Raw genomic sequence first — 24632 nt, forward strand, 5'->3', positions numbered from 1 at the left:
CAGTGCTAACCACTACACCACCGTGCCGCCCCTACTTGCAATATGGATAGAATATTTGTATAGAACAAAAAAATTGTTTATTTTTTCCACTATATATTTGATTGAACAAACTTGCTCTGCTTTTTTGTTAAAAAGTTGAACAGTTACTGGAAGATTTGGTCATGTAAAACCTAGCAAGTCCTATTGTAAACAAATAAACAATTAAAATAATATTTGTACATGTGCCTTATAAAGTACCACCCATATAGTAAATAATCATGAGCATTCAATATAATGGAACTTTATACCAGGGATGATTTTTTTTTCCCTCAAAATGACTAAAATGTGACTTATTAGGTTTCTCCAGACCAGGGCAGAATGGTCGGTTATACATAGCAATGGTCTGCTACACAGAAATAACAGACCATAGAGTGCCACAATTAACCAATCAGAATCAAGTATTCAATAAAGCCATGTAATAAATATATTTATCTCATACACAACCTCTCTCCTTGCTCTTGAAAGACCCTCAAAGCATTTAAAAGCACAGAAGCATACCAGCTGTGTCAAGTATCCCAGGCTGTTTCATCAGGAGGAAAAAAAAAATTCAGGCATTATAGGCAGGGTAAGTCAATGTTAGTTATCAAATAACTAATTTTTGCTACTGTTAGCAATACTTGCTGCTGAGAACAGCAAATCTCCCAGTTGTCCTCTAATGCAGCTAGCTACTGTAGATAGGATAGGATCTGCTGCAATGCTGCTTGTTGACAATGGATTAAAGTGTATTAGGGCAGTTAATTTCCAGTGTAAATGAAAATAAATCTTATTAAGGAAGCACCAACCCAACATCATTGATGCAGATGCGGTTGTCAAAATGGCAATGATTATGCAGTGTGATGTCATATGAAAGACAAGATTAAGATAAATTAGTATATAAACTCTCAGGAAAAGGATAGATAGCTTAATTAGCATTTCTAAATTATTCCATATTCCTGATCGCCTCTCACTGTGTCCATGGTTGATGTAGTATAGGAGACTGTGGCATTTGGGAATGATTAGCAGGCTGCAGTTACAGCATCATAAGGACTTAAGGCATAATTAAATACACATCTGAACAGACTGGAAGGTGATATGTTTAAGCGTGCGCATTATATAAAAAATTTGTTTTATGAAAGTAAATAAGGAGAAGCATTCTTTTTTTTCCTCTGGTGTTGGACTGGATAAAAAAAAAATTGCTGCTGACCCTGGCAACTGTTATATGAACAGTCAGGTGAACCAACTTGTTCACCAAGCTACAATGCCCTGCCTGGGCTAGTGATTAGTTCAGCCCTAAGAGGGCTCTTCACACGCGCACACACACACACACACACACACACACATACACACACACACAAGACATTCAAATCAGCAAATCAGTCTTCAACGTGTATGGCTCTCAAAAAGGGTCACATATAAGCAGAGTGGCTCTTCAACCCTCACACCTCTCCTCATCCACACTGTTCACAGTACTCTCTAATGATGGCCTTTTATGAAGGCTACTCATTTGTTCCTGTGCACTTATCTCAAAACTGGATGGCTCACTTGTCTCAAAAAAACAGTGTAAAGTAGGTTTTCTTTCTCTAACCCTACTCTCTCTCTCTCTCTTTTACCCCATTCCCACTCACAGTGAGAACTGTAAATTATTATGCAGTAATGGTGTCCTGTGGGAATGGCAGCAAAATGGCAATGTTGAAACTTTAATCTACCCCCTGGCAACCTAGTACCATTTACAGAACTCTTTTGTTACAGCTCCAGTGAGAATCAGACCCATCGGATTTACGTGTTGTGACCGGTCATGACATTGCTGGCGGTGATGTAAACGATGGTGTAGTGTTATTGTGACAGCACTACTCATACTCAAAACAACAAGCAAACATAGGTGGATACAGCTAAAACCATGGATAGGGGATGTCCATATTTAAAGCTTGTTTTATTTTTTTTTGTATACATACATATTTATGTACATACATAAATATGGACGTCCCCTATCCATGGTTTCATTTATAAACTACACACACTGGCATCAACCTATGATAAAGTTTCACTTATAAACTACATACAACGGCATCAACAACAGTAACTTATAATAAAATAAAACACTTATAGCAATATACTGTAATAAAAGTTATGTGAATGTGGTCCTTCTTGAATGAATGAATGAATGAATGAATGAATAGGATTCTGGCAATTTCATTTTTTATTTTTATATTTTCTAGCTTATATTTTTATCAATATTTTTATCACAGTTGGGGCATGCAGATCTATACAAGTACAAAAACCTCTGATTTACAAGGATAATCAAAACAACAACAAAAAAACACCAGGCATGAAAACACAAGAGTAGAAGTGAGGAAAACAACAGCATTGGCATGGAAAAACAAAAAAACACAAGACAAACTAACAGAAGCCTGGGTTTAATAAAGCAAGTAATAAGTGAAAGCAAAAGAAGTAGTGCATAGTTATGTGGGAACTGCAGATTGAGGGGTAATCCTTCCTTGTATGCTTGAGTGAGGCTACATCCACACGACAACGGCAACGAGATTTTTTTTTTAGCGGGTAAAAATAATATTGCGTCCACATGGGCAACGGATCAGTAAAATATCAGGTACATCTGGCAACACAACGCTTGCTGAAAACGATGCAATACACATGCCACACCTCTACGTGCGCTGTAAGACGGTCCCATCGGAGACACCACAACAATAGAAGAAGTAGGACGCATGCGCATAAACCCCTTCTTCTACCTGGCGTGAATGAGTGAGTGCTGCTTGTTCTAGTCATGTAGTTGTGACGTCATCATAAACAAATCCGTTCTACTCATCCAGACGACTTCGCAACGGCGCCGTTGCCAGATTTTTCCACTCTGGAAACCGTTCTCAAAAAATATCGTTTTGGGGCACCCAAAACGCCGGTGCCGTGTGGACGCCAGGCCAAAACGATAAAAAATTTTATCGGATTCACCTGAATCCGTTGCCATGTGGACAGGGCCTGAGTCAGCGGATATGGTGGTCCCACTGTATAAGCAAAAGTGTTACAAATAGCCTTTGCTTAAACAAAACAAATCTTCAGAAATAGCATTCAGTATACAGTCAGGTGGGAATACACAATATTTGTTTCTTTTCTATTATGGAAGACTGAGTGGGAATGAAAATCTGTTATATTTTCCATGTTGTTTTTACCTCATACAATAACGGATTTCATATGTGAAAAGGGCTTCTTTCTCTGTCTCAATTCCTTTCTCTCTCTTTTTTCTCTCTGTCTCTCTCTCTCTGTTGCTTTCTTTCAACTGAACTGAGAGTCTATACTGATTTGTACTATCCTGATAGAAGGATCATAGAAATGAAGCTTTTGCACTTCTGATGCTTTCTCCTTGTGTCTTCACTTGTTAAAATAAAGTTGGAAAAAATTAAAAATCTTTTTTTTACTTTCTCCCACTCACACTTTCTTTCTTGTGTTCTTGCTTTGTAGAGTGCTCCTACGTCATAAGCGGTTGCTGTTGGGGGGGGGGAGTCACTTACACCGTATGTGGGGGATGGGTAGGTTTGTGGTGGGAGACTGGTCCCCATGAGTTCTACATTTTTGTGATCTGGTCAACTTCATGCCCTTCCAACTCAGTGAGTGAGGCTTGAGGAATTTATGGTAAGTTATCAGATTTTTTTTTGTTTTAATGGAGGAAAACATCTAAAAGTTCCTGATAAAGAGAAACCAATCCTTAAAACAATTTCAGTGGGAATACTACATAATTTTTTTTCCAATGGATAATTACTTTTGGGGGGCAATAAGTGAGAAGGATACATGTGTACAGAACTAGATATTACACCACTACATCACATTTTAATATTGTTATTACATTTATTCTGATATGATTTCGATATAACCTGATCATTGCTCTCAATCCAATCTTATTTGCTGAATTTCTACTATTGCGTCTATCTGTATATGAATTGGGGCATCAGGAGATGTAATAACACTGAACAAAAATAACCACATGTGTATGGGGATAATAGCACACTACTGTAACCTGCATGACCACCAGATGTCTCAGTTACAAGAGTTCTAGTCTGGTTGTTATTATGACACATCAGGGTCACTCCTTACATAAACACTAATTCTGGCTATGGTCCATTGTGAAGTGGTAAAACATATGCAGAATGTGTTGAAGGGGGACAGCTCCTGACAGCCTAATATTTTCCATTCCAGTTACATCAACAAGCAGAAGCAAGAAAGCAGACTAGAAGAAACCTTTATTCATCACATACACACTTCAAGCACAGTGAAATTCATCCTCTGCATTTAACCCATCTGAAACAGTGAACACACACACTCAGAGCAATGGGCAGCCACACCAAAGCGCCTGGGGAGCAGTCAGGGGTCAGGTACCTTGCTCAAGGGCACCTCAGCCCAAGGCTGCCCCACGTCAACCTAACTGCATGTCTTTGGATTGTGGGGGAAACCAGAGCACCCGGAGGAAACCCACGCAGACACAGGGAGAGCATGCAAACTCCACACAGAAAGGCCCTCGCCGGCCGCTGGGTCCGAACCTGGAACCTTCTTGCTGTGAGGCGACCATGCTAACCACTACACCACCGTGCCACCCGAAGTACTGCAATACCAGGTTGATGCATGGAGTAGAAAGAGCAAGCCCTTATTCCAGCTCCCTGTTCTAAAAATCTGTTTAATATAATGTCTTCCTTTAGAGAACATATCAAATATTAAACTGATAAGAACAGATACTACACATGATTGGCTAAATCCAAATAACTCACATTCTTATCAGTGTTTCAGGTCCATTTCTCATCTTCTGCCTTTTTTTCCACACCAGACAGATATGAATGCGTCATGATTATCACTTATTAGTGATCTTTTGACATTAGTTAGGTTAGTTTCTGAATTTAATGACATTAATTGCAGTTCTTATGCTTTGGATCCCAGAAGGGCATCCCTGCAACTGCATGATGCATAAAACTTTTGCCAAATGATAGTAAACTGTACGTTTTTTTTTTTGAAAGGTCATACAAGAGCCTCAGCATCTACTTATACTGCTTGTAGAAAGAAACAGGCCTATATATTACATTTAGTAATAGTAAACTGATCAAGGAATAAATTGGACAATACGGTTACCAAAAAGAATATAGTTGTTTACCCCAGTAATAAACCTTAAATAGACTGCAAGTGTGCAAAAGGATAGGATGTATACCAGTGATGTACAAATGATGTATTTTGTATAAAAAAATGCAAGTTTTTCAACATGAGAAGATAAACTTCATATCTTCAAGCCAACATGTGATTTTCTTTTTATTATATAGACACATTCACAAACAAAAACTATGCAAGTTAATCAAAACAATTGATCGATTTCCTCAAGAAAACACAAAAAAAACATAAAAAAGCAACAAAATATTGAATAAAAGTATTTGATGGTAAGAACGTATCTTTTTTATTTTTCAATAATTATTATTCCAGCATTTTCACAAATTACTACTGTCATTTCACCAGTTTGTTTACATTCTAAGTGGAAATGATTTTGTCAGACACTTTGCATAAAGTTCTTATTTATTGAATTTGCAAAAAAGAAAAATGCTCTGTTTCTCAAAATCCAGTGAATGTGGATAGAATAAAACTCAATCTCATCGTCTGGCCCGCCGACAGGGGGGGACAAACGGGTATGTTGTCCTGGGCCCAGGAATGGGGAGGGCCCAGAACTGGGCTCTCATTAAGTTGCGTTTATTTTATTTCATTTCAAAATGTGTTGATTTGGGGGAGAAATGTGCTATACAGGGCTGTGAAATTTTAGCAGAATTCCGCGGATTCTGTCGGGAAAAATATCATCTTCACAAAACGTCTATTTTTGCATTAAAAATCATTGGGGGGGGGGGGGGGGGGTCTAGTCGGTTTTAATCACCTTGCACGAGACCGGCGGCTTAATACAACCGGACTCGCGGAGTTTTATGCCAGCTGAGCGTGGAACACATCTTGACTGCGACTCAGGAGCAGTGTTGCCAGATTGGGCGGTTTCCCGCCCAGTTGGGCGGTTTCAAGTGCATTTTGGTGGGTTTTGACCATATTTTGGGCTGGAAAACGTCAGCAGTATCTGGCAACACTGAGTGCATGACAGAGCTAAAAACAGCTATTGCGTGACCTGGCACCGCATACGTGAATTTTGTACTTACAGGGTGTAAGATCAGACATAGTTAAGATGCCGTCAAAAAGGAAAGCTAAGGAGGTGTTTGAGAGAGATGCAAAGAGGGCTAGAAAAGAACACACAAACAGACTGAAGGAAAAGATGAAAAAGAACAAGTTTGCAAAACTGAAAGAGATGGTGTTAAAGAAAAGAAAATTAAGAGAGTTTCATTAGATGCTGTTTGACAGACTATGAACATTTTGTAAATAGCTTTAATAGAGGAATGCAAATACTATAGAACTAATAACTAATAGCCTTACTGAAAGATGAATTGAAAGAAATAGCTGGGAGTGATGCAAAGAGGAATAAAATGAGCCAGAAGTAAAAGAAAAGATGTAAATATATTAGATAAGAAACATTAGGTTTTTTTTTAAACTTTTGCTCTGTAGACAAGAGACATTGTGACAGATTCTTGGAAAAAGCCAGGACATAATACAAGAATTAAGTGTAATTTGGAAGACAACAGGTATCTCTCACTTAAATATTGAGCATGATTTTTCACAAAGTCATTTTGAAAGGCCCATCAAAGTTTTCTTTTATTAACATTTCTTTAAATTGTTATTTACACATTTTTTTTTACTTTTATTTTGATTAAGAGATAAAATACATAGACACTTATTAGATATTTCAAGGTATTTTACATGGATCTTTCATTTTAAAAGAGAAAACTGTTGATAGGTATTTTATATGGCAAAATGAAGACCAAGACTAGTCAAATATTTACTTGTTGAGATCAATTTTTTACTTGCAGGAAATGCTCAGAATACACCATATAACACCTAAAATGGCTTGGTGTCTGGGGCCCTGCGGGCCCCAGACCCCCCCTTTTCCTCGGATTTCTTATTTACAATTTCACAGCCCTGGCTATATTTGCATTCAATAAATGATTTCTAGATCTTTTGCCTTTATTGTCTTTGAAAAAGGCGTCAAGAACCCCCTACCACCCCTAATGCAAAAATGGTTTGGTCTGACTCTTTGATTAAGGGGAAAAAAACGACATCGTTCGATCATAGCGCTTCGACAATCGGCGTGCGTGCCATTTGCCAACATGCACAAGTCAGGAGCACAGAAAAGAAAAGAGAAAAAGAGAGGAAGAAACCAAGAGACTCAGGGGCTCACTGCATAAATATTTTAAAAAAGATTCGGATGATGCAGCAGGTACTAGCAAAGGCAGTGGGGCAGCTGAGCCAGGTAAGACACAGCCAACTTTTTCCAGCCCCGTAAAGTAACCCCAACCAAGGCATGTGCGGCATGCAATTCATGTTACAAACGAGGGGAGAGCAAGTCACACTGAACACCATATCAAACGCACAGGGCATTGAATCATTTCATAACCACAACCACATTGTGTTTCATATATCTGATTGAAGCTAAAATGAAATGGTTGTTGACCGGTTGAATGGTTTTTGAATACCTGTCATTTAAGGGTTGGAGTGAGTAGAGACTGGGATAAGAGGTGGGGTGGGGGGGTTGTTAGGGGGGGCCCATTCAGAGCATTTTGTCCTGGGCCCAGCCAAAGCTGTCAGCGGCCCTGCTCATCGTACACAGCTCCATCAGCTCATGTATGACTCAATTTCGTGGAATACATTACTCAATGTCCTGGATGTCATTCATATGAAAAATACAAGTGGCATATTTCCCAGTAAAACATTCATGTCTATATAATAAATATTATTTATTTAAGCAATATTGCATGAGAAATAGTGCTGTTATACTAAATACCAGTACAACATCATGAGTGTGTGTTATTGCTTTTATACAACAGTTCTATAAACAGGAAATTAATATCAAGTAACTGACATTTTAGACAGAATATGTTCAAATATTTTTTACACTTTTGCTCCTATAAAAAATAGTTGCCAAATAAGCCATACAATATATAGACTGGCTGATAATCCATAGTAAGTCAAGTATACACAAACACAAATTCATAGGTTTTTCTTTATTTTGACTATCTAAATGCTCTGATGAAACTGGCTCTCATGAGGACCATCCCAGGAAAGGAAGACCAAGATTTACCTCTGCTGCAGAGGATACATTCATGAGAGTTACTAGCCTCAGAAATTGCCAATTAATAGCAGTTCAAATTATAGCCTACATGAATGCTTCACAAAGTTCAAGTAGCAGACACATCTTAACATCAACTGTTCAGAGGAGATTGCATGAATCAGGCCTTTATGTTCTAGTTGCTGCAAAGAAACCACTACTAATGGAGGCCAATAAGAATAAGAGAATTGTTTGGACCAAGAAGCACAAGGGATGGACCAATGGAAATCTGTACTTTAGTCTGATGAGTCCAGATTTGAGATTTTTGGCTCCAAATGCCATGCCTTTGTGAGATGCAGAAAAGGGGAATCTTCATGTGTGAGTCCCACTGTGAAGCATGGAGGAGGAGCTGTGATGGTGTGGGTGTGGAGTTTTGCTGGTAACACTGTTGGCGATTTATTCAAAATTGAACGTACACTTAACTAGCATCACTACCACAGCATTTTGCAGTGACATGCCATCCCATCCGGTTTATGTACACTTAGTGGGACCATCTTTTTTTTCTTTTTTTTTTTATCAACAGGACAATGACCCAAAACACACCTCCAGGTTATGTAAGGGCTATTTAACCAAGAAGGAGAGTGAAGGAGTGCTACATCAGATTTCCTGGGCTCCACAATCACCCAATCTAAACCCAAGTGAGATGGTTTGGGATGAATTGGACCACAGAATGAAAGAAAAGCAGCCAACAAGTGCTCAACATATATGGAAACTCCTTCAAGCCTGTTGGAAAACCATTCCAGGTGACTACCTCATGAAGCTGGTTGAGAGAATGCCAAGAATGTGCAAAGCTGACATCAAAGAAAAAGGCAGCTACTTTCAAGTATCTAAAATATAAAACATTTGCTTATTTTACACTTTTTTTGCTTGCTACATAATTCCATGTGTGTTATTTCATAGTTTTGATGCCTCCAGCGTCATTCTACAATGTAGAGAATAAGAAAGAAAGAAAGAAAGAAAGAAAGAAAGAAAGAAAGACCACTGATTTCGAAGGTATGTCTATACATTTGACTGGTACCATATAATTCAATTTGAAACTAATGAGGAAAACTCTGATGACCAGTAACTGCAGAAAGCTAGTTAATTTAATTCCAAACTTTATTTTAAAATCCACCATCCTGGATATTATCACCACTCTTTTAAAATCTTGTGTCAAACTGACTTGATTCTCATGATTTTAAACTTTTTTTTTTTAAGCAATAATAATTAAGTTCATTGGCTTTCTGCAGTTATTGGTCATAAAAGGGTTTCTCCTTAATTTGAACTTGAATTATATACTAATGCATCTCAAACAATTAGAATGTCATGAAAAGCTTCATTTTTATTCATAATTTAATTCAAAATGGTGAACCTTCAAATATTCTGTATTCATTACACATAAAATGAAATATTTCAAGCTTTTTTTATTTTTATGATTATGGCTTATAGCTCATGAAAATCAGAAATCCAGTAACTCAGAACCAGAAAACCAAGAAATCAGACACAGGAAATAAGGCTCAGTAATGCATACTGGCATAGCACAATACTTCTTATTGATTGTGCATCTAAACAGTCTTTATATAGGTGCACATATTGCTCCTTAATCATGTGCAGGTGTGCATAATTAACAGCACACGTGCGAGAGTCTGCTTGTCACGTGCGCAGCCCAGGGCATGCCTGAGAGTTCTTCAGGGTGCATACGCCAAAGCATGCAGGACTGACAGGAACTCCCCCAAAGAGCTCCCTCCAGGAGCTAAAATCCATCTTCCTTGGCTCCGGTGGAGGTGGGCTTTGGCTCCGGCTCAGGACAAGACTTGGACTCTTGGCTAGGAGTGGGCATGTACTCAGGAGAAGACTTGGGGCCTAAACTGGAAGTGGGCTCAAGTTCTAGGGATGATTTTGCCTCTGGACTGGACTCGGGCTCCGGACTGGACTCGGGCTCTGGAGATGACTCAGGCTCGAGCTCAGGAGATGACTCAGGCTCCGGAATGGACTCGGGCTCTGGAGATGCCTCAGGCTCTGGGCTGGACTCGGGCTCTGGAGATGCCTCAGGCTCTGGGCTGGACTCGGGCTCTGTAGATGACTTGAGCTCTGGAGTGGACTCAGATTCTGGACTGGACTCGGACTCTGGAGATGCCTCGAGTTTCGGGCTGGACTCAGGCTCTGGAGATGACTCAAACTCTGGACTGGACTTAGATTCTGGACTGGACTCGGGCTCTGGAGATGACTCAGGCTCTGGACTGGACTTGAACTCGAGCTCTGGAGATGACTTGGGCTCCGGGCTGGACTCAGGCTCGAGCTCAGGAGATGACTTGGGCTCTGGACTGGACTCGGGTTCTGGAGATGCCTTGGGGTCTGGGCTCTGTCGATGACTCGAGCTCTGGACTGGACTCAGATTCTGGACTGGACTCCGGCTCTTGAGATGACTTGGGCTCCTGACTGGTGTTGGGCTCGAGCTCAGGAGATGACTTAGGTTCTGGACTGGACTCAGGCTCCGTAGGTGACTCAAGCTCTGGACTGGACTCAGATTCTGGACTGGATGCAGACTCTGGAGATGACTCGAGCCCTGGACTGGACTTGGATTCTGGACTGGACTTGGACTCTGGAGATGACTCGAGCCCTGGACTGGACTTGGATTCTGGACTGGACTTGGACTCTGGAGATGACTTGAGTTCTGGACTGGACTCAGATTCTGGACTGGACTTGGGCTCTGGAGATGACTCGGGCTCCAGACTGGACTCAGGCTCTGGAGATGACTCTGGCTTCAGACTGGACTCAGGCTCAAGCTCTGGAGATGACTTGGGCTTCGGGCTGGACTCGGACTTGAGCTCAGGAGATGACTTGGGCTCCAGACTGGACTCAAGCTCTGTAGATGCTTCAGGCTCCAGGCTGGACTCGGGCTCTGTAGATGATTCGAGCTCTGGACTGGACTCGGATTCTGGACTGGATTCAGACTCTGGAGATGACTCAAGCTCTGGATTGGACTCATGCTTGAGCTCTGGAAATGACTCGACCTCTGGACTGGACTCGGACTTGAGTTCTGGAGATGACTCAACCTCTGGACTGGACTTGGACTCTGGACTTGAATCTAGTTCGATCTCCGGACTTGACTTGGACCTTGGACTTGACTTGGACTCTGGACTGGACTTTAGTTTGGATTCTGGACTTAACTTGGACTCTGGGCTGTAAGAGGGCTCAAGCTCTGGACTTCACCTTATGCTGAAATCATGCTCGAGCTCTATACTTGAGTTGGATTCTGAACTGGACTCAGGCATGGGCTCAAGCTCTGTCAGTGCATTGCTATAGTCCTGATCAGAACCCAGCAGTGGGATGACGATGACATCTTCATAGCTGGGTGGCAGCAGGACAACAATGATGACGTCTTCATAGCTGGGTGGCAGTGGGATGATGACAATGTCTTCATAGCCATCTGAGGCAGAGATTGCTCCATTGTCCTCTGACACTGGTTCTGGAACAGGTTCAGGCACTGGCTTTGACTCTGGCATTGGCACTGGAGCTGTTGCAGGCGCTGGCTCTGACTCTGGCGCTGGCTCTGATGCTAGAGCTGGCTCTGATGATGGCACTGACTTAGACACTGATGCTGGAGCTGACTTTGGCGCTGGGGCTGATACTGGCTCTGACACTGGCTCTGGAGCTGACTCCATTTCTGGCACTGGCACTGGTTCAGGAGTAGATACTGGTGCAGGTTCTGACACTGGCTCTGACACTGGGGCTGACTCTGATTCTGGCACTGGTTCTGGAGTAGACACTGGCACAGGTTCTGATGCTGGCTCTGGCACTGGGACTGACTCTGGCACTGGTTCTGGAGTAGACACTGTCACTGCAAAGGCCACTGGAAGGAGCTCTGGAGCAACAGCCTCCTCCGCTGCTGCTGTGTCAGCCTCAGGCATGATAGCCCCGTACCAAAAAAATTTCATGGGGATCCTCTTCTTCTACTGATTCATAGATGAACGTAAGCATGTCTAGGAAAGTCTATGAGCTCCAAAGGCAAGGTGTAGAGGTTCTCCCACAGGGGAGGAGCACAGGAAGACGGCAAGACAGAGTTCAGGTTCGTAAAGCATTTTTTTTATTGTTACACTTTTCAGTCTAACATATAATCATAGACGCGCACGCACACACACACAACTGGCGTCTCGTTCGGGGGAGAGTCTCCTCTGTTCTCCCTCCTTAAGTAGGGCACGGTCACTGGGAAGACACACAAACACAGGTTAATTGCCATCAGGTGTAGTGATTCTGCCACCTACCTTCCCTGACTCCGCCCTCCTGTCACAGACCGATGCTTGACCACGCCCCCGCTGCCACATACTCCCACCGCCCGACTCAGGCTGGGCAGCCGTCCGGCCCGCAGCCGACTCCCCCCCCCCCCTTGATGGGAGAGGAAGTCCGCCACAACCATCTGCGCCCCCGGCCTGTGGATCACCTTGAAGTTAAAGGGTTGGAGTGCCAGATACCAATGGGTGATCTGCGCATTGGCATCCTTCATGCGGTGGAGCCACTGGAGGGGCGCGTGGTCCAATCAGAGGGTGAAAGGGCGTCCCAGCAGGTAGTAATGGAGGGCGAGGACCGCCCACTTGATTGCCAAGCACTCTTTTTCAATCGTGCTGTATCGCCCCTCACGCACCGACAGCTTCCTACTGATGTATAAGACTGGGCAGTCCTCCCCCTCCACCTCCTGGGACAAAACAGCCCCCAGCCCTCTGTCCGACGCATCCGTCTGTAACATAAAGGGGAGAGAAAAGTCAGGGGAGTGTAAAAGTGGCCCCCCACACAATGCAGCCTTTACCTCAGAAAAAGCCCGCTGGCATTGCTCCGTCCACTGGACCGGATCTGGTGCCCCCTTTTCAGATCAGTCAGCGGGCTGGTGACGTCCAAATAATTGTGGCAGATCACAGAATCCAGGGACACATGTCAGCCCGGGGGCATTGACAGATTCAGAAAGTACAGTTTCTAAGCTTTCCAATGATGCCTTCCATGTGAAGATCTGACAATATTTGAAGAATGTGTGGCCTTTTGAAAGTGTATACTTCTTAAAACAGAAAAGGGAGAAAATCGCCCTCAAAATTTTCCATCTCAGCTACTCTGGGTGTAGGGCAGGCACACAATGGTGCTCATTTGCATGACATTAAGGAAAGCCCTACCCCCTACGAGCTAGCACGATACTACTTTCATGTAAACAAAGATCACCACGTCAATTTTCCTTCCATGCAAAGTATGCCCAACACAATTATGAAGTACAAAAATAAGTCCTAAAGTATACTTTAACGTTTTGTGGTTGAAAAATTACTCACACCATAAGAAAGAAAGATAGCACGATGATGACACAACTAACACAACACTAGTTTCATGTAAAGCCTCGGTCACAACCGGCCGTATGTGCTCCTACAGCCGGTCTACATGCAAAAAACGCAAGAAACACACGGAGAGCGCACATGAAATGCACGAGAGCGCGCGTGTGAAAAGCACGAGAGCGTGCGTGTGATGTGCTGATTTTCAAGCCGCAGACCGGCCACAGAGGTTCTTTGTCATGTCAAACAAACTCTACGGGCGCTTACGTTTTTTTCAGGTTGCAAGACAAACTTACGGCCAACGCGCGTCTTTCTCCGTGAACAAAAAAAAAACCGCAGCGATTTGGGAAACGCCAAAAATCACACGGCCAAAAAATCGTACGTCCGGTTGTGACCTAGGCTTAACCAAACCACAACACTCTCCGTTACATGCAAAAATAACCACACAACCTTAGATTAATAAACTTACCCCATCAGAAAGAGAAACGGCGCCTTGCACACACCAATGCCGCCGATGAAATATAGTCCTAGAACGGTCCGTGTATCATCCAATCATTCAAGTATTCCATTCAATCTGGAAAACGAGGTTGCGGTTTTTTTTGCTAGAAATGGTCATCTCCGATGTAAATACCGAGTGTCTGCTTCGCGGTGTTTGCTCCTCTGTGCTCTGTTTAGTAACTCTTTCCATAGTGAAATCACACACCTGTATGCAGGTTAAGTAGCCATGCGCTCAACTCGGATCATACAGCTGATTCGCGGAAAAAAAAACAAATGACTTAAATCATCATGTGAATGGCCCATATGGTAATTTACCCACACCCCCCAGCAGGCTACAGTCCTGACAAAAACGAGACAATTTGCAACAAAAAATGTATGCTTTTCCAACAAAACAATCTATTATCTGAAATACTGATTGCATTCTTCAAGATCTCAACTTGCACATGATGGAAAAAAACAAAAATCACAAATTTCGAAAAAAAAATGCTTCTTTTGCGATTATCTCAGATTCGTTTCGGCCGACATGTGTCCCTGGATTCGGTGAGGGGTCACAATTAGGTATAAACCTACAATAATAGCCAGCCAGCCCCAGGAACTGTCTCACCCCCTTTTTGGTCTTGGGCCTTGGGCAGGCCGCAATTGCTGCTGTCTTGTTAATTTGGGGACACACCTGCCCGTTGCCCAAGTGGAAACCCAGATACCGTACTTCCACCCACCCAATCGCACACTTCTTCGGGTTGGCTGTGAGACCTGCTTGCCTCAGCGACCTAAGGACGGCCCTCAGATGTTCGAGATGCCTTGGCCAGTCAGAATCTCTTTCAGGATTCCAACTCGGGAGATGACGCGGAAGAGCGCCTCTGCAATACTGCGTGCTGAGATATTGCGAAGAGGCACTGCTTCTGGGTATTGCGTTGCATAGTTCACCAGAACTAATATAAAGTGGTACCCTCGTGTTGACCGATCTTATGGCCCGACAAGATCCATCCCAATTCTTTCGAACGGGGTCTCGATTAACGGTAGAGGGTGCAAAGGCGCTTTTGGAATGGCCGCTAGATTTACTAACTGGCATTCACGGCATGCCGTACACCACCTACGGACATCGCCGCAAATCCCCGGCCAATAGAATCGGGCCATTATTCGGGCTAGTGTCTTATCCTGCCCTAAGTGTCCAGCCATGGGATTAAAGTGAGCCGCCTGGAATACCAATTCCCGGAGGCTTTCTGGAATCAAAAGCTGTGTGATCTGCTCTTTCATCTGAGTGTCCTGCGTCACTCGGTATAATCTATCCTTTATAATAGAAAAATAGGGGAAGGACGGGGTGGCGTTCGGCGGGAGCGTTTGACCATCGATTATTCTCACTTGGTCAAATGCATGCCGCAGAGTCTCGTCTCGCGACTGCTCTAATGGGAAATCCGCCAGGGATTCCCTGAGAGAGGGAGGAGGAGCCTGTGGCTCCTCGCTCTGACGCAGAGATGACGCAGACAGCTCTGTGACAGCGGCTCCCACCAAGGCGGCACCGGGACCTCCCCCTGCTGAAATATGACAGGACCCACTCTTCACTAAATGACTCATCAACTCCCTGAATCCCGGCCAATCAGTCCCCAAAATTATCAAGTGGGTGAGGCGAGGATTAACCACCACCTTTACTATAAATTTCTCCCCTCGGAAAAAAATGTGGACCAACACCAAAGGGTAGCTGTGAACATCCCCATGCACACACAACACCTTCACCCCCTGTGCTCCCCCCAATGCCTCGTCTTGCACCAGGCTTTGGTGAATTGAGGTCTGATTACAACCAGAATCCACCAACGCCTGATATGTATCCCCTTGAATACTCACCAGTATGCTATACACTCCAGCTCAATCGAGGGCGGCTCCTGGCGCGTCAGGGATCTGAACCACCGCGCCCACCTCCATTACCATGCACTGCTGTTGGAGGTAGCCCGGCTCCCCGCAGTGCCAGCAAACCAGCCTGGGCTTCCTCTCTGCACCAGCGCTCTGGGGCTCACTCACCTGAGGTGGGGGAGAGACAGACACAGAAGGGAGAAAAGGGAGGGCACCGCGGGTGCGGCGGGCCAGCTGGGGTGGCACCGGCCCCCGCCTCCGCGGTGGGGGAATGGGGCAAGGATGAGACACAGGAGGAGAGAGAGAGAGAGAGAGAGAGAGAGAGAGAGAGAAGAGGAGGGGAGAGAAGAGGCTGTTGGTTGTCCTGCCGCCAGGACAGCCGCCAAATGGTCCTCCGCCAGCTCGATTGCCTGATCCAGCAACGCCGGGCGGTGGCACTGGACCCACTCCGCGGTTCCTGTGGGCAAGCATGCGATGAACTGTTCCAGTACCACCTGGTCGATGATCCCCTCGGCGTCGCGGTTGTTGGCCCTCAACCACTGCCAGCAGGCATCCCGGAGTTGCTGGCCAAACGCGAACGGCCGTCCGATTTCCTCCAAGCGCAATGCGCAGAAGCGCTGACGCTGCTGCTCGGGGGTGCGCCCCACATGCTGGAGGACGGCTCGGTGAAGGTCCACGTAGGCCAGACGGCGGTCGGCGGGGAGCTGTAGCGCGGCCAGCTGCACCTCTCCCATTAGCAGGGGGAGAAGGCGCCCCGTGCGCTGCTCCCTCGGCCACCCCGAGGTCTCTGCGACTTGCTCAAAGAGCATGAGGAATGCCTCGGGGTCGTCCTGTGGGCCCATCTTTGTTAGGGTGAGGGGGGACGGGCCCGCGATGGGAGCGTTGGTAGACCCCGCCGACGCGAGGAGGTGCCGGAACGCCTGACGATCTTCTTGCTGGGCCAACACCAGGGCCTCGAACCGCTGTTCCTGCTCCTTTCGGAGGGTGACTAGCACCTGGTGCTGGCTTTGCTGGGCCGTGGTGAGGGCATGGTCGGCAAATGGGGAAGACTCCATGGGGCTGTTCTGTGCTCCAGAAATTGTCCTGGGTTTCGGCACCACTGTAGAGGTTCTCCCACAGGGGCGGAGCACAGGAAGATGGCAAGACAGAGTTCAGGTTCGTAAAGTGTTTTTTTTTTTTGTTACACTTTTCAATCTAACATATAATCATAGACGCGCGCGCACACATAACTGGTGTCTCATTCGGGGGAGAGACTCCTCTGTTCTCGTTCTCCCTCCTTAAGTAGGGCGCGGCCACTGGGAAGACACACAAACACAGGTTAATTGCCATCAGGTGTAGTGATTCTGCCACTTACCTTCCCTGACTCTGCCCTCCTGTCACAGACCGATGCTTGACCATGCCCCCGCTGACACACAGGGGTGCTCTACTCTGATGAGGTAATCCACCCACTGGCATGCTCATCCAGCAATCTGCATGATCATGAAGCTCACCCAGATCGGTTCTGGTGGCTTGGGTTCTTCAAGATCCGCATAGAAAATGCTACACTGTAGGCAGAATCCCCCAGGAGGATATATTCCATAGTATGGTGCTGGGGCTTTCATTCCAATACACCGCCAGAAATAAAAAGTGAAGGCTGAGGCATGGAGACCTGGAAGCTGCATGGAATGGTGTACTGGAATACTTCTGCTATAGCCATTGTTTGGTGAAGTATTCTGTCAGGGACGATGTAGGAGGTGGATCTAAGTGAAGAAGTGATGTTTATTTACAATGGTGACAAAGACACACAGGCAAACAGTCCAAATCAGCAGGCAAACTCATTAACATTAAGACTAGCGAAAGGTCAGGTGAAGCACAAACAGGATAATTACAGGCAGCAAGAAAACAGGAATGGGGAACAGGCACAGGAATCAGAAAACCAGGAAATCAGACACAGGAAATAAGGCTCGGTAATGCATACTGTCATAGCATAATACTTCGCACTGATTGTGCATCTAAATAGTCTTTATATAGGTGCACATATTGCTCCTTAATCATGCGCATGTGTGCATCGTTAACAGCGCGTGTGTGGGAGTCTGCTCAACGCACGCGCAGCCTGGGGTGCGCCTAAGAGTTCTTCAGATGCACGCGCAAAAGTGTGCAGGACTGACACTAATTGTTTGAGATGCCCTAGCAGCACCAGTCAAACATTTGGACATACCTTCTAATTTAATGGGTTTTTTTATTTTTTATTCACACCTCCATGAAACAAGCACATCCATGTACTAATATGTGAGCATTTTTTTTCATACAGATTTGATCCCTTTCATACTCTACATGAGCTTCTCATACTTCCCATACACCACATGAATATTTACCATCAGTGTATGCTTAATCATTTTAAAAATTATTTTGATGATGAAGAGTGGAAAACCATCTCCTGGTTTAAAAAAATGTTCAGTTTTGGTAAGTCTGTGCTCACTGTAACTTCAGAACTCATATTCTTGAAAAGAATATGAGTTCTGCATTATTAAGCCTTTACAGAAACATATTACATTTCCAAACATTACTTTTACAATACAAAAAAAAGTTACTGAAAAATGTGTGTATGTAAGTAAAGAAAGCAAGAAAAGTCTCCACAGTCTCCAGTGGCAGACTCTCCAAGATGCTCAGTAAAACTTACCAGCCATTTTTGCACAAGTTGGACCTGAAACTACTGATGGTTTTTTATTTGTTTGTTTGTTTGTTAAATACACACACACACACACAAGCAAATTACAACTGAGGCAGGATACTCATGGCCCTTTTCCACTACCCTTTTTCAGCTCGCTTCAGCTCACTTCAGCCCGACACGGCTCGCGTTTCGACTACCTCAGAGCAGCATGACTCAGCTCGCTTCAGCCCTGCTTAGCACCCAAAACTCGCACGGTATTGGAGTGGGGCTGAAGCGAGCCAAACCGAGACGAGTGAGGCTAGGGGCGTGAGGAGACACTCCCCTGTGCACTGATTGGTGAGGAGGAGTGTCCTCACACGCCCACACATGCCCCACGAGCACGCTGGGATCTGTAAACACCGTAAACCCGGAAGAAGAAGAATTACGAATTACGAGAATTTCTGAAGCCTTATGCGCCTCGCCTCATCTATACGCTCTTGCCAGTATCTGTTGGTGTTGTCGGTGACAACAAGCCACAGCACCAAGACCAGCAACACTAACGACTCCATGTCCTCCATGTTTATTGTTTACTATCCGGGGCGTGAGACTACCGCTTAAAAGATCACTGATGTCACTGTTTGCGCTGCCTAACGACATCACGTGACGTCCACCCACTTTCGCTAACTCCACCCAATGTGTCCATCCACTTCCAGCCAGCACGGTTCAGCGCGGTTGTAGTCGAAATGCAACTCCAACAGCCCCACTCAGCTCGACTCAGCCCAACTCAGCACGGCACGGCTCAGCCCAACTCAGCTGCATTGGTAGTGGAAAAGTGGCATCAGACAGTTGAAGGATCTTGCTCAGAGATCCAACCACGCAACCTTCTGAACTGTAGCTTACAGCTCTATCCACTGAGTCACCATTTCCCTCAGCTAGCTGGCATTTATTCAACCACCTCTACCCAGGAATTCGAAAAGATTAATTTCAGTGCTTTACTACAGTAAACAATACATATCACTGATATATAATTGAAAAGTTCATAATAACTCTTGATATTTGAATCTGAGCATCGTTTCGTCTGAATAAAAATCATGGTACACAGAAAAGTTGGAACCATTTTGTATAAACCAAAATACACTAAACTTTCAGTTTTGTCATTGGTCCTTTTGTATAATTTATACTTTGATTAGACATCATGTACTCAGTCTATCAACTTTCACTTTCTCCTTCAAACACATTTTAGTGGAAAAATAACAATAAATTAAATAATCCACTTCATTCATGGTCATTTCACCTGTAACTTGTTCTGTAACACACCTACTGGTGATGTATTATGGAAATGTCACCAAAATGGGCTAGAACAGGGGTTCTCAACCTTTTCTACTTCGAGGCCCACCTATTCATATGTGTAATGAGTTGGGGCCCATTTAAAAAATCCCCAATTATTTTGGCTCATCTATTCTAGTAGAATCTAAAAATCTATTGTAAAGTGTATGAATGGAATGCAACATCACTCCCTGTTACAGATGGGAGCCCAGGAATTAAATAAATGCAATAAAAACAAACTGTTTTTAATCAAAGGCATTGTATTTAAAACTGCATGGATGTGACAGAAGCCAACATAAAACCATTCATGAAGGGCATTCTCAGTCAAAAGGGATTAATGATCTGAAAGCAGAGTCTGGTTGATTAACACAAGAACTTATTGCCATGTTTGTGTACAGCAAACAAGCAGGTTATTAAAATCAAGAAGTACACTCAAAAGAAGTGGATATAGAAACCACTCAATGGGATAGATCCTTATACACTAACAAAGAAGGATTTTTCCTATGAGTTGGAAAATTATCCATCCATTGAGTTCCCCGACATCTCAAACTACAACCCCAATTCCAAAAAAGTTGGGACAAAGTACAAATTGTAAATAAAAACGGAATGCAATGATGTGGAAGTTTCAAAATTCCATATTTTATTCAGAATAAAACATAGATGATATATCAAATGTTTAAACTGAGAAAATATATCATTTAAAGAGAAAAAATTAGGTGATTTTTAATTTCATGACAACAACACATCTCAAAAAAGTTGGGACAAGGCCATGTTTACCACTGTGAGACATCCCCTTTTCTCTTTACAACAGTCTGTAAACGTCTGGGGACTGAGGAGACAAGTTGCTCAAGTTTAGGGATAGGAATGTTAACCCATTCTTGTCTAATGTAGGATTCTAGTTGCTCAACTGTCTTAGGTCTTTTTTGTCGTATCTTCCATTTTATGATGCGCCAAATGTTTTCTATGGGTGAAAGATCTGGACTGCAGACTGGCCAGTTCAGTACCCGGACCCTTCTTCTACGCAGCCATGATGCTGTAATTGATGCAGTATGTGGTTTGGCATTGTCATGTTGGAAAATGCAAGGTCTTCCCTGAAAGAGACGTCATCTGGATGGGAGCATATGTTGCTCTAGGACCTGGATATACCTTTCAGCATTGATGGTGTCTTTCCAGATGTGTAAGCTGCCCATGCCACACGCACTAATGCAACCCCATACCATCAGAGATGCAGGCTTCTGAACTGAGGGCTGATAACAACTTGGGTCGTCCTTCTCCTCTTTAGTCCAAATGACACGGCATCCCTGATTTCCATAAAGAACTTCAAATTTTGATTCGTCTGACCACAAAACAGTTTTCCACTTTGCCATAGTCCATTTTAAATGAGCCTTGGTCCAGAGAAGACGTCTGCACTTCTGGATCACATTTAGATACGGCTTCCTCTTTGAACTATAGAGTTTTAACTGGCAACGGCAGATGGCACGGTGAATTGTGTTCACAGATAATGTTTTCTGGAAATATTCCTGAGCCCATTTTGTGATTTCCAATACAGAAGCATGCCTGTATGTGATGCAGTGCCGTCTAAGGGCCCGAAGATCACGGGCACCCAGTATGGTTTTCCAGATTCTCTGAATCTTTTGATGATATTATGCACTGTAGATGATGATATGTTCAAACTCTTTGCAATTTTACACTGTCGAACTCCTTTCTGATATTGCTCCACTATTTGTTGGCGCAGAATTAGGGGGATTGGTGATCCTCTTCCCATCTTTACTTCTGAGAGCCGCTGCCACTCCAAGATGCTCTTTTTATACCCGGTCATGTTAATGACCTATTGCCAATTGACCTAATGAGTTGCAATTTGGTCCTCCAGCTGTTCCTTTTTTGTACCTTTAACTTTTCCAGCCTCTTATTGCCCATGTCCCAAATTTTTTGAGATGTGTTGCTGTCATGAAATTTCAAATGAGCCAATGAAATTTCAAAATGTCTCACTTTCGACATTTGATATGTTGTCTATGTTCGATTCTGGATACAATATCAGTTTTTGAGATTTGTATATTATTGAATTCCGTTTTTATTTACAATTTGTACTTTGTCCCAACTTTTTTGGAATCGGGGTTGTACCTGCTGTTGCAGACATTGTTCTACATGGATCAACAGATGAAAACCTGGAAGAGCATGAAGGAGTGCAACTTTTTTATATGTGGCTGAGTTAAGGATCTGGGGATCAGGACACTATAAGATAGATGGTGGTAGATGGATCTAAGTGCAGGAAGAGTGTTTATTAGCAGGTGTGATATTTACAAAAACAAAACACAAACAAGTGTTGCCAGGCAAAACAAACCTTGCCCGGTAGCACTTATGATGAATATGAAGGAAGATATCGTGAAAAAATAGGTACCCTATGGGTACATGTGGCTACTGCTTAAAAATAAAATTGTTTTCTGATACCATGTCCAAACAGTAAATATAGCATATATATTTACTCTATAAGGCAGTAGCCACAAAAATGAAGCATAATCCAAAAATGAACAATTTAAAAATCACAGAAGTAAAATATACCAAGTGTCTGTACTTCATATTATTTTACTTTTACGTCTTACAGTTTTTGAAACTGAAACCTCCGAACCGAGGCACACGCTGTCACCATGACCGAAACTCTTATTTCCCTGAAAAGGCCCAGCGCTAGAGCTCAGTGGAACGCACTTTCCCTCTGTAATAAACAAACATCTGAAAGCAATTTCTTTAGTCTACAGTAGTCCATTTATTTTGAATGGTGAACCAAATTGTATACAGTCACCGGCCATTTTAATCAGAGCATGTGTATGTGCATGCGCAGTGTGCAGTTGTTACACTCTTACATTCTTGCAGTATGATGACATAGTGGCTAGCGCCTCTATATGCGGCAGTAGCCACAACAAAAATGATTTTGAGCTTTTTGGTGACCTTGACCAGATGACGCTCAAAACGTTGGAGGTTCTATTTGAGACCAATGCCTATCTATCCTGAAAGTTTCATGAAGATTGGTCCAGCCGTTTTCCTGTAATATCGTTAACAAAAAAACAAAGAAACAAAGAAACCTGCCCGAAAACCTGCCTGGTGGACTCTGTCCCGGGCGAGCTAATGAAAGCAAAGTAGAATCATAAAGCAGAATATTTACTGTAAATAGCATTATAAACATGGCTCGAAATAAATGTGACAGTGAAAATGATGATCCTTCCCAATGCCTCTGTGAAAACAGCGTCCATGTCCATATCTGCTGATTGCACTCAAATCAGTATCAGGCAATTCCTACCATATAACAACTGGGTCCCAAGAACATGTACCACACACTCCGTGAGCGCGTGCGGTCACTCGAGCTGCACCATACTCAAGCACGTGAAGGCGTGGCAGTCAAGTGTTCACCTGTGTGACCACAACTTTTAGCTCACGTGTATATTGCCATGCATCGCCACCAAAATGCCTCATTTTCATCGATAACCCATCACAAAGCATCACGAGCTATAGTGTGACTGTAGCTTAATGAGGCGGATGTGACATCGGATGCAACCCAGCAATTATACTACAAGCAAAAATTAGCTTCAACTTGGAAAAAAAATTTGCGGCCCACTAGATGGTGCTTTGCAGCCCACTAATGGGCCACAGCCCATTGGTTGAGAAACACTGCACTAGAATATATTAACCCATTGGAGCTCAAAATTAAGGAGGCATGTCACACTGTGTAATCACGTGACATGACTGTAGCTGATTAGCTGTATGAACCTACAACCCTGGTTTCATTTCAATTAGCCAACAGCCTCGCTTCATATCATTCTCTGTGTTTTTTGTATGACTGCTAGTGGTGTTGTTACACTCGATTTTTTTTTATCACAAATAATCCTTTTTAAAACGTTTGTTAACCGCAGATAAGATAATGTGGATGCCTATAATATGAAATCTTATATTGATTTTTCTTTTACCCTTGAAAGACAGGCAGGGCTTATCCTTGCTAGCCCACTGATACAAGCCGCCCCTGATTATCTGTGTTCATGACATAAAATTCCGATTTTTGAAATAGTTAATAGTTATGATGTAAATGTTATGACAGTTACTATGGGCTGTCAGTCAGTCTGTGTGTTGCATGCATGGGCGTCGCCACCATTGAATATGAAGGGGACGTGTCCCCCTCACATTTCATAATTCTTCGTTTGGAACCCACCCCCCCCACCCCCCCCACACACACATTTAACATAAAATATTAGTTCACCCAGCGCCATTTCTATTGCTTCGTGAAAGAATCCATTCCACTTGATCGATAAGAGGATACACATACCACTGAAAATCCACTCCGGGTTTTCTGGGCGTTCCCTACAACAACTCACTGCACACAAGTGAAGTGAATCTCAGTGCAAGCAGAGAAATGTTAGTGCAGCTGCTCGAAAGTGGAGGAAGTGACATCAGCCCCATTGCCACCTCACAATGTCTAGCTTTTGCTAAAACCTTATTCTTTTGTGATATGCCCTCAAAATTAACCCTAAAGTTAAAGTCCTTCCCGCGCAGTGTGGCGCATGGGGCAGCGCCGATCTCCGTTTCCACAGCCCTCGGCCTCTCACCTATTACATAGCTAGGGTTACAGTGGGGGGCTAGTCCTCTGGTAACCACGAGAGTTTAACTCTCAAAATTAACCCTAGGCCACGTTAAATTAATGTTCAACTAAACAATGAAATAAGCTTAGCCTAATGGGGTATTCTTGGTTGATGATGAATTGTTTGCAGTATTTGCTCCTTCCCCAGACACAATGGACATAAGGAACTTCTTTACAAAGAAG

General features: G+C 43.7%; 1 non-coding gene across 1 annotated transcript; it reads right to left on the reverse strand.

Annotated features, from left to right (window-relative positions):
- Positions 1-4591: 4591 nt before the first annotated feature.
- LOC132869477 (U2 spliceosomal RNA) lies at positions 4592-4781 on the reverse strand. Its single transcript, XR_009650943.1, has one exon. It is a non-coding gene; the product is annotated as a U2 spliceosomal RNA (small nuclear RNA).
- Between the last annotated feature and the right edge of the window lie 19851 nt (positions 4782-24632).

Source organism: Neoarius graeffei, chromosome 20 (genome assembly GCF_027579695.1).
Source record: "Neoarius graeffei isolate fNeoGra1 chromosome 20, fNeoGra1.pri, whole genome shotgun sequence".
NCBI classification, from domain to species: domain Eukaryota; kingdom Metazoa; phylum Chordata; class Actinopteri; order Siluriformes; family Ariidae; genus Neoarius; species Neoarius graeffei.